Source organism: Schistocerca nitens, chromosome 2, assembly GCF_023898315.1.
Source record: "Schistocerca nitens isolate TAMUIC-IGC-003100 chromosome 2, iqSchNite1.1, whole genome shotgun sequence".
NCBI lineage: Eukaryota > Metazoa > Arthropoda > Insecta > Orthoptera > Acrididae > Schistocerca > Schistocerca nitens.
In genome coordinates, this window is record NC_064615.1 from 300,275,514 (window position 1) to 300,287,567 (window position 12,054).

Genomic DNA, 12,054 nt, shown 5'->3' on the forward strand with positions numbered 1-12,054 from the left:
GCCTGGGGGATATTCCCACGACGAAATTTTCACTCTGCAATGGAGTGTGCGCCGATACAAAACTTCCTGTCAGATTAAAACTGTGTGCCGTATATTCACTCTGCAGCAGCATGTGCACTGATACGAAACTTCCTGGCTGATTAAAACTGTGTGCCGGATCGAGACTCGAACTCGGGACCATTGCCTTTTGCAGGCAAGTACTTTACCATCTGAGTTTGAGTCTCGGTCTGGCACACAGCCACAATATCCTTTCTTCCAGGAGTGCTAGTTCTGCAAGTTTCGCAGGAGAGCTTCTGTGAAGTTTTGAAGGTAGGAGACAAAGTACTGGTGGAAGTTGTGAGGATGTGTCGTGAGTCGTGCTTGGGTAGCTCAGATGGTAGAGCACTTGCCTGCGAAAGCCAAAGGTCCCGAGTTCGAGTCTTGGTCCGGCACACAGTTTTAATCTGCCAGGAAGTTTCGAAATTGGGATTGCTCATAAAAATGGTTTGAATGCCTCACTGCTGAGGTCCTATATGCTGAGTCACTCTTCCTTCCAGAACTTCTGCGCATAAATACTGTCAAGCCACTTTTGGACACCACCTCCTACAGCAGCCCATACCATGTAGTCAAGTGGGACACCAACATGTTTGACATTATCATCTCAGAAAAGACCACTATGGTGTCCTTGAACAAATGAAGCCTGCAGGACACATGCCGATCCATTGGTGGCATGCCCTGCATTGGCGCTTCCACAGCCAACAGACACTTACATCAAAGTATAACTAAATATGAGTGACTTTCTGCAGGAACATATTGACATCACCCTATGTGGTCCATTGTTAGTCATCTCTGCCAGTTTCATAAGTAAGTAGGCAGACCCCAGTGTAGTCTCCAGATCAATCGAACATGCCACACCTCTGCCCTCCTTCAATACAGTGGGTACAACATCTCACCTCATGACTGATGGATCCCTCATTGTCACTGCTCTGTATATGCTGCTCCCACTGGGGATGTTGCCGCCTCTACCACCACCTCGCCAGCCTCTAATCAGCATGCAGGGTAAGCTGCCCCCCCCCCCCCCCCCCTCCGTTGCAGATGACGTCATGCCTCCCATTGCCTCGCCGGTCACGGACCATCATACTGTAATGGTATCACCGATCACTTTAAATGGCAATCAATGCTGAAGTTATACCTCTGTGAGGAATTTTTGAGAAAGTTGACCATGAGATAACCTAATGGAAACAGAACAATCAAATTGGGATTCGTTTCCGAAACACTCCAGCAGAGTATAACTAACAGTAAACAGGTGGGTCAGGAACAGTTGTTCTCCCAGCACAAAAGCAAGCTGTAACATTCAATATTAAAACCAGTTACCAGCCTGATTAGGCATTCTTGTGTCAAGCAAAATTATAAAACAGAAGGCAGTGTCAAGGCTAACCTAACCTTCCTTGACACACACACACACACACACACACACACACACACACACACACACACACACACACACAAAACTCTTTCCTTATATCTGTTCATACTACAATACAGTAACCTAACCTTGCAGACTTGACACACACACACACACACACACACACACACACACACACAAAACTCTTTCCTTATATCTGTTCATACTACAATACAGTAACCTAACCTTGCAGATAAATGTGTTACTAACAAACAAACGGCCAATGAAATAGTGAACAGTAACATATGCCTCTCAACAACACATACCTTAAATGAACAAGGTGCAACAGTTTATAAAACCAGTTACTGACACAAGTGAAACTAGCAGCAATACTGAACAGGGAAAAGCTTGAAATGATTCTGAATTTAAACCAGGGGAGTCTGCTAATGATCATAATCTATAAATTCATTGCTCAGTACAGGGTCTCCATGCCTGTGCATTAACTGACTTGCATTAGAATAGATAACACAGTAAATAGTTCTTTCTTAAACGTGGTTTGAAGCAACTAAACAGAATGTAAATCTAATTACACTGACTCTGAAGGAGCCTTTGCATTGCTTCATTAACTAACTAGCCTAGAGCATGAGGGCCCTTAAACTTTCATGGTTGGAAGAACTATGCTCATTAACAAAACTACACCAGTATGTATGAGAAATGGTAAGTAGTCTTATCATTAATTATCAATTAAGTAAAGCATAACAAACTATAACTCTTTAAATAACAAATGTTCTTTCATAAGCTGTCTTTTGACCTACTCAGAAATAGAATTGGCTGTGCAAATGACAACACAACATTAAATTCAAGTTCAACCATTTTCTCATAGTAAATTAGGACACTTGGAATTAAATTTACTAGGATAGGATTCCTGTCCAGATTTGTGATTTGGGATAATCCATAGCTGTGGGGCTCTCCCACAGCCTTTACATTCAGCACTACATTCCCTAACTATGGACCAAGTCATTTAGAGTACATTACATAACAATCATTCCACTAGTTATTTAAATCCACAAGCATTATTTAAACAACATCATTCAAAGGTTTCACTTAACTCAAATACTTATACAAAGTCAAAGAATTTCCATGACAGATACAACATTATACATAAGAAATACCACAAACTGACTTCGAAATATCGATACAGATACAAAATAGGTCAAAAATAGGTGTTACAATACCACCTACACCCCACTGCCATTCACCTCTCCTCAGCTTCCAGTACCTCGTCCCACTTCCGCTTCGGCTGCAGACTGCGCCTGCTGGCACACCTCACTAGTTCCAACATTTCAGCGATTAATACCTCCATCACACTGGCATCCCATTGTTGCACACAGCTTTCTGCCACATGCTCTGTGCACTACAAGGGGAGGGCGGTTGGCACTGTGAATGTAGCCCTGTGGTGTCATCCAGAACAATATCGTTGACCTGTGGTAGCTCAACTAATCTCTCTGTACCTGCAGTTAGTTCGCTTTCTTCAATGTTTGTGACTGAGTGCTTTGTACCTCGCACGACAATAAAATATTTTTGTATGGGATCATACAACCTATTAGTTGTTGTTATGCATAACTACTGTCTCGAGTACTCTTACCTCCTACACAGGGTTTCAGTCACAGTCGCTGTTTGCTACTTGAGGTTGAAAAATCCTATCAACTTTAACCCTAGCATTACCAACGTATTTTTTGTTACATGTAATACCAACGGGGGGGCCTCAAAGGCCCATAAAGAATACCACAATTTATTTTATCATAAATCAAGTTTATTTACTTCTGATACCTCTAATAACAATTCAAAATGCTTAGACATTGTTTTTGTATACTGGATAATAAAAGATGTTATTATAATAGGAATAAAATGAACAAATCACGAGATTCAGTTTATATATTTTTTGGAATAATGTTTCAAAATAGTGTTTTCTTATAAAAACGACTTTTTTAATTCGATACACTACATGAAGCAAACAAAATTTACTGTCTCATTCTGCAACGCATTTTTCACACAACACTGTCTTCCTGCAGTGTTTCCCACAGACGTGTTTGTGGCACTGAGAGCAGGTAACAGTTGACTTTCCCAGCTTGTTGTACTTGATCTTTTTAGATGCAGCTTCTTGGCAGCATAGGTGGCACCGTCCACGTGTTCCTGGTTCTGCTGTTGAGGATGATGGTTCTACAGAGCAGCTGAGCTTCCGTTGTGTGATGCTTTCCATTGCCATTATTACTGGCTTCTGAAGTCCATACAAATTTTGTGCCCGTTTATCTACTTGAGATCTTATTAGTTCGAGACCTAAGTTAGTGATAAAAACTCTTCTGCGGTTTAGCAAATTCTTTTTCCAATTCGGAAAGTTGAGGAGGAAGAGTGAATATGCATTTATTGCTGCTATGTCAATGAGTGTGTAGAAGAGGGACAAAGGCCATCTTCTTGTTCCTCTCTTTGTGCTGTAGTGTCTTGCCATCTGGTCTATGGTGTCCACGCCTCCCTTTGTAGAATTATAAAAAAGATTTATGTTAGTCTTTTTTGAGTCTTCATTCAACACCCCTTCTGAGTGATAAGTTGAAAGCATCAACAGCAGTCGTTTTGGCTTCTCGCGGACTAGCGTTGATGCAAGAGTAACTGGTGGCCTCTGTGTCTGAGGGTCAGTATAAGCAAAGATGGAAGAGTGTAAACTGCGGCCAGTTGTAGTCTTCAGCTCTTCAGGTATGTGTCGTCTGTTAGACTGTAGGGTGCCAACAAGTGTGAGGTGAAAATCATTCCATAGAGTCTCAGCAAGCTCCACTGAAGTATAGTACCGATCTGTGGTAACATTACGGCCTGATTTTTCAATAGGTTTTATTAGTCTCTTTACAATTTCCATCGGTCCATTTGAATGCTGTGTATTTCCTGACTTGCCTGTATAGATGTCCATGCTGATCACATATCTAGTCTCAGAATCAGACAGCATTCGAATTAGAATGCCGTATTTTCCAGGTTTTTCTTTTAGAAACACCTTGAATGGACAGCGACCACGGAACAAAGACAACATCTCATCCACTGTTGTATGTAGACCAGGAATGAAATACAATGGAAGTGAAGAATTGAAGCTTTCAAAAATTTCCCTCATTGGAGCAAACTTGTCAGTCTGGCGACGAATTTCTCTTGTGTTCTTATCATCAAACCTCAATATTTTAGTCAATTCGAAAAATCGGGTCCGACTCATTGATCCATAGTACACTTGTCGGCCCTGAAGCAAAGACCATAAATCTTGGACAGGTATCTTATTGTCATGATTTGAACCCATGATTAGCAAGAGTCCTATATAACAAAATAACTCATCTTCATCTGTGTGCTGAATACCTAGTCGAGAAGCCTCTTCATTTGAGTGTAGTTTTATTAGATTCATAATTTGAGGTGTAAAAAAGAGCTCTATAGCCTCTTTCGGAGACGCAATTCTTCCTTGTTGTCCTAGCCCCATTCTTTCTCGCACTATATTTTGTACAGAACGCCGATATTGTCGAGATGGCTTCGTAATATACTCTTGTCCACTTTTTGCAATGAATTTATCACATTCCGTATCATTATCATCCGGTGGATTGGCTTCAACCTCATCTTCATTCTCAGACGATGAATCAGTTCTAATTTCTTCCACATCATCATCCACTTCACTTTCCTCTAAATCTGATTCGTTCAAAACTTCTTCTAGCACTCTTTCAATGGAACTATCACGTAAACGATGTCTACTCATGTTGCTGGTTCAACAGCAGCAGAAACACTGAAAATAACAATGGTCCGCTTCATAATAATATGTCTGAAGGCAACAATGTCAAAATTCGTTTCATGGTAAGAATTTGAAACGAGAGACTCAACCTCGTAAATCTTTCCTTGCTATTACCAACGGGTGGGCTTCTAAGGCCCACAGAGAATTAAATCAAGTAAATGAATTTTAATTACATTTTTATTCCAAAATTCTGTAATGACTCAATAGTACATTCAATAACGAACAATTACCTTTGCTTTCAAGTTCATATATCAAAGGGTGTGGATACAACATAGAAAAACTGAGTCAGTGGGCCTACGAGGCCCCCCCCCCCCCCCCCCCCCGTTGGTAATGCTAGGGTTAAAATAGCATTCGCAAAAATGCAATGACATTCTGCCACAGAAAAAATTTTTTTATGTCACCTTTCATTCAAGGGACTGGGCACTTTTAGAGTTTTGTTCTTTTGAACCTTGCAAAAGCTGGCAATGGGGCAGGGGGATCCCAATTAGCCCATAAGTACAAACAAGCCCTGACAATCTGTCACAGAAACAAATGAAATGTTGCCTTCCCTTAGGGAAATAGCGTACAGGGCTGGAAAGAAACCCAACGTGCTCTCGGTTTGTCTGTCAGGGGGCCTCATCCGAGATGTGGAGGCGTCCTTGCCTGCAGTTATCGAGCGTACGGGGTGCAGTCGTCTGCAAGTAGTTGCTCACGTCGGCACCAATGATGCCTGTCGCTTGGGTTCTGAGGCGATCCTCAGTCCGTACAGGCGGCTGGCGGATTTGGTGAAGACCGCTGGCCTCGCACGCAGGGTGCAAGCAGAGCTCTCTATTTGCAGCATCGTTCCCAGAGTGGATCAGGGTCCTTTGGTTTGGAGCCGAGTGGAGGGTCTCAACCAGAGGCTTCGTCGACTCTGTGATGGCCTTGGCTGCAGATTTCTATACTTGCGCTATTGGGTGGGGAATTGTAGGACGCCCCTAGATAGGTCAGAAGTGCACTACACAAAGGAAGCGGCTACTCGGGTAGCAGAGTACTTGTGGCGTGCACATGGGGTTTTTTAGGCTAGGCAGTAGTGCGAGGTGTCCTGATGAACACTCACAAGTTGACATGCAGGCAGGGAAATCAGGACGTGCTCAGTGTAAAGACACCTCAGCTATCAAGATATTAGCAGTAAATTTTCAGAGTGTTCGGAATAAAGTTCCTGAATTTACTGCCCTCCAGGAAGCGTGTGGCACGCAAATTATTCTTGGGACTGAGACCTGGCTGAACCCTGAGATAGGAAGTTCTGAAATATTTAGTGAGGGTTGGAATGTGTATCGGAAAGACAGCTTAGACACCGTAGGAGGTGGTGTCTTCATTGCAGTTGTCAAAAATATTGTGACTACTGAGGTCGAAGTAGAGTGTAATAGTGAAGTTATCTGGATACGTTTAACAGGGCTAGGGGAAATAAAGTTAATTGTGGGGTATTATTACCGGCCACCAGGTTCCACCGTGACAGTTCTAGAATCACTCAAAGGGAGTCTACATTCTGTATCGCAGAAGTACCCAGATCATGCTATATTAGTCGGAGGCGACTTCAACCTACCTAGTATAGACTGGGATGTCTATGGATTCATTACAGGTGAATTACTTTTGAACACATTATCCAAAAACTGTCTTGAGCAGCTAAATCGACAGCCAACGCATAATGGAAATAGCTACAAACAGACCATATCTCATCAATGGTGTCATTGTTGAGACAGGGATTAGTGATCATGATGCTGTCATTACGACTATGGTTACGAAAGTTAAAAAGTCGGCCAAGAAGGCTAGGAGAGTATTCTTAATAGAAAGAGCAGATAAGCAGTTGTTAGCATCCCACTTAGTAAATGAATTGACTTCATTTACTTCCAGTATGATGGACATGGAAGAATTATGGGCAAATTTTAAACACATTGTAAATCACGCATTGGACAAGTATGTGCCGAAAAAGTGGGTTACAGACGGAAAAGACCCACCACGGTTTAACAGCGCAATTCGGAGAATGCTCAGGAAGCAAAGACAGTTGTACTCGCGGTACAAGAAAGATCAGGAGAATGAGGACAGGCAAAAGTTAGTAGAGATTCGTGCTGCTGTAAAAAGTTCTCAGTTCGAATATAATGAATTTCCTTGAGACAGAGAATTTGCTGTCCATGCATCAGCTTGGCTTTAGAAAGCAACGCTCCTGCGAAACGCAACTTGCCCTTCTTTCACACGATATCTTGCGAACCATAGATGAAGGGTATCAGACGGATGCCATATTCCTTGACTTCCGGAAAGCATTTGACTCTGTGCCCCACTGCAGACTCCTAACTAAGGTACGAGCATATGGGATTGGTTCCAAAGTATGTGAGTGGCTCGAAGACTTCTTAAGCAATAGAACCCAGTACGTTGTCCTCGATGGTGAGTGTTCATTGGAGGTGAGGGTATCATCTGGAGTGCCCCAGGGAAGTGTGGTAGGTCCACTGTTGTTTTCTATCTACATAAATGATCTTTTGGATAGGGTGGATAGCAATGTGCGGCTGTTTGCTCGAGCGTTTGGGATCCCTATCAGGTCGGATTGAGGGAGGACATAGAAGCAATTCAGAGGCGGGCTGCTAGATTTGTTACTGGTAGGTTTGATCATCACGCCAGTGTTACGGAAATTGGAAATGCTTCAGGAACTCGGGTGGGAGTCTCTAGAGGAAAGGAGGCATTCTTTTTGTGAATCACTACTGAGGAAATTTAGAGAACCAGCATTTGAGGCTGACTGCAGTACAATTTTACTACCGCCAACTTACATTTCGCAGAAAGACCACAAAGATAAGATAAGAGTGATTAGGGCTTGTACAGAGGCATATAGGCAGTCATTTTTCCCTCGTTCTGTTTGGGAGTGGAACAGGGAGAGAAGATGCTAGTTGTGGTACGAGGTACCCTCTGCCACGCACCGTATGGTGGAGTGCGGAAAATAACAGAAATATGTGCACTAATTAATTCTGGCCAATGAGCCATCCAAAATTGAGAGTGAAGCTTGGGATTAACAAGTGGTGGAGGCACAGTTGAGGGAGGTGGCAGAGTCGATGTGTCTTGCTCTGATGACAGAAGTTGGGGCTGGAGGTGTCTTGAAGTAGCCATGACTGTGAGAAGCCTGTCTGCAGAAAATGTGGAAGTGATGGAACCCAGATCGACCTTCAATGAGAGGCGATATTCTTGGGAGAATGTTTCTGGTAGCGTGCCTACTGTGGACACATTGCTCAACTTATCCTTACATGGCGAGAAGGTTGTTGATTGATTTAACTCAAGTTAGAACTAATGTAAGTCCACTCGTGCTATAACTGTGTTGTAGCCTAGATGAACATGTGGAATATCTTCTATCAGATTACTGATACTCCCAAGCATGTCGGTGGTGTCATGCAGGGCCACGGTAGTCAATTCCGATGACTGTAACATTGGCCTGTTTACCATGCAGCAAACGTCAGAGGTACTGTCACCCCTTGTAATTACTTCGTGAGGTCCCGAGTAGGTTGGGTGTAATGCTGGTCAGACAGTATCATTGTGCAGCATTACATAGTCACAGTCTTCCAAGGCTTTATGGACGGAGATTTTCTGGGGTCCATGTGCTTACGGTGGTGGTGTCTTTAGGTGTGCAATATGTTGCTTGATTTTGCAGACAAGCTACAGCAGTTCTTTGTCTGCAGTTAATTGCAATGGTTTTGTAGTTTCTCTGTAAAGGAGTTTCACGAGAGATGCACAGAGTTGTTCTTCATAAGCCGTATGCACACCTAGATGAACTCATAGGATGTCTGTCCACTCCCCTCCATGGCACATGAGAGCAGTTTGTAGGGTGTGGTGCTACCATCCTATGAGCCTGTTACTTTGTAAAAGGTAAGCCGTTTTTTGAAAGCACTAGACACTGTATACATGAAAGAGTTCAGTAAAAAAGTGCTGACTCAAAATGCTTGCCCTGTTCCGTAGTTACTGTGGCAGGGCACCTGAAATGAAAACTCGATTGGCTGGTATATGCTTCTGCAGTTGTTTCAGCAGTGGTGCCCGGAACTGATGTAGCCTTGCCCCAGCACATTACTCTGTCAATTACCGAAAGACTATATCGATACTCATTCGAATAGCAAAAGGTCCCAATGTGATGTAAATGGACAAGCTGAAAACAGCTTTTAGGAATAACATAACACCCGAATCACGGTTGTGTACAGTCCTGTTTTAGAGCTCTGGTAGGCAATGCATGAATGTGTGCAAGATTTACAGTTTTTCTTGATCTTTGGCCAGATGAAGCTGTCAGTGACAAGCTTCATTAATGGCTGAATACCAGGGTGTGAAAGCTCATGCAGTTTATTGAAAATGGCTTGTCTCATGGAGCGTGGTACCAGTGGACGAAAGGGGCTTTGGGAGACATAACAGCTTTCAATCCGCAATCCAACTATTTTGTCACGCAGAAGTTCCCGTACCTGTGGGGCCTTTAGTTACACTCTTGGAAGTTTATCAAAATCAATACCTATTGAAAGAGTGTTTATCCATAAAAGGAAATCACCTACAAAATTCTCCACACTATGTAGATCTTTTATATCTGCAGTGGATTGTGCAACGAAGTCAAAATGGCAGAAGCACCAAGGACAATGATCTTTCACGGGATTTTGAACAAAATCCACTAGGGAGCGATAATCTGTACGAACTGTCAAAGGTCTGGTCTTAACATTATTTTTTAAAGTACCATATTACTTTGTACACTGCCAACAGTTCTCTGTCATGGGCTGCCCACTTACAATGTGAGTCTGTCAGATTTTTGGAGAAGAAACACAGTTGTTGCATGCTTGCTATTGACTGTTGGACAGCAGTGCCAATTGCAAAATCACTTGTGTCCATGGTGATAATGAGTTCGGCAGTGGGTACTGGGTGAGCCAGGGTTATAGCCTGATTTTGTCAAATGGTTGTCACATCTATGCAGTCCAGTGACTGGTCTTTTTGCCTGAGGTATGCTTGCTTAACATGTTTCTAAGAGGTGCCTATGTGGTGGCTTTTTCTACAATAAAATTTTTTCATGCTGAGGAATTGGCATAAGTCATCAGAGACCTGTAGTCATTGAAAATGACGAATGAACTCAAGATGGTGAAGTGCTGGCTGAGTATCACTGTGGTAAAGCAAATGCCTTAGGAAGGTTACTTGATATTTATTATTGTTAACAATGATGCCAAGTTTGTATGAAGTATTGAGAATGCATGCTCTGCGTGCTCTTCTTGGTAATTAGAGGAAAATAAATGTCACCTAAGTAAACATAGCAGAAGGAGAATTTAATAAGAGCAATACCTACAAAACTTTGCTAGGTTTGTGGTGCATTTTTAAGTTCAATGGCATATAAAAAAAATTCATGCAGTGTAAAAGTAGTTACTGTAGCTGTCTTTGGAACATCATCGGGGTTCATAGGGATCTGTAAACATGCTTTCTTACAGTCTAGTATGCTGAAAACTTGGGAAAGAGTAACTGTTCAGTATTGTGCAGGAATTGAGCGCTCAATCGTAGCTAAAAGTACCATCCTCCTTGAGTATGAGCCAAATGGGCAACACCCAAGGATTAACAGTCTGGCTAACAATCTCAGCTTACAACAACTCCTTTATAACCAACTTAGCTGTGCAAAGTCTATTAGGAGTCAATCTACGCAATTTGTGTCGGACTGGGGAACCTAGTGAGGTGTTTATTTTATTAACTGCACGTTTACTGATAGAATACTGTTGGAAATGGATATTAAATGGGGTCAGGAAAACACACACGGCAAGTATGTGGGCACCAGAAGAGGAATGCGCTTGACTGACCTGCACAGGTGCTGAGGAAGTTGTTCCAGACTGCTCCAGTGTGTGTGTGTGTGTGTGTGTGTGTGTGTGTTGCAATCTGTTCGGCGTCCCTGACTTATTGCTAAAGAGAGAAGAGGGACAGTGAAGCTACTCCTGAATGAACAGTTCGAGGTATGTACATGCAGTAGTGAGTTCGTCTGCTGATGAGTAAATTTTGTCACGTAGTGTGATGTTTACTTTGTGTAGGTAAAGCATTTCCTGTTGAATGTCAAAATATTGCTGGGTAATACATTGTCATTCTAGGGCCATGAGACAGAATCTTGAAGTATCTATTGATATTGTTTGTATGTGTCAACTGCACTGACAGTTTGCAAGCTGAGGTCTGTAGCCATTGGTTGTGTAACAAATAATGGGACGCCAATAAATCCAGTGACACAGTGTTTGCTGCTGTTATGCAAAAGAGTTCCAAGACAGAAATCAGCAGAAAAGAGTAAATTCCTCAGAACGTCAGCCCCCAAGACTGGTTCATTGACATCAACGATGAAAAATTTCCAAGAGAACTTGTCTTCTAAATCAAGGTCTAACGTTCAAGGTGTGGTTCTATACACTGTGATGTGTGAACATTCATGGCACGAATTTGGAAAGCAGATAAAAGTTTTTCCTGTCGATGGTGGATCACCTGTAATAATGCTCGCCTCAGGCTCCTTGCCAACAGGAAAACATTGATTAGAAATGTGGTCTTACATGTACGATCTGCCGTACGAAGGCGGTGTGCAACAATATTGACTCACATGTCGAGATAGTAGGAGACTTGATATGGTGTGACAGTCTGGTGCACCTACTGCGGATCGTCCTGTCCATTTGAGTAGTCAGCAAGTGGAGAGTTGTCAGCCCACACGGTTGAAAGTGACGTTGCCTTCAGAGATGTCCATGAACAGTCAGTGTCGTTTGGCCGCTAGCCGCTGCAAGTCACAGCTTGTACTAAGGCGTGGCCCGTCATTGTTGTCCATTCAATTCAAGCATTGTTGGTGCTGCAATACTGCAAGAAGTGTCTGCCAAAATTAATCGTCTCTTGAATGGGTCATGCT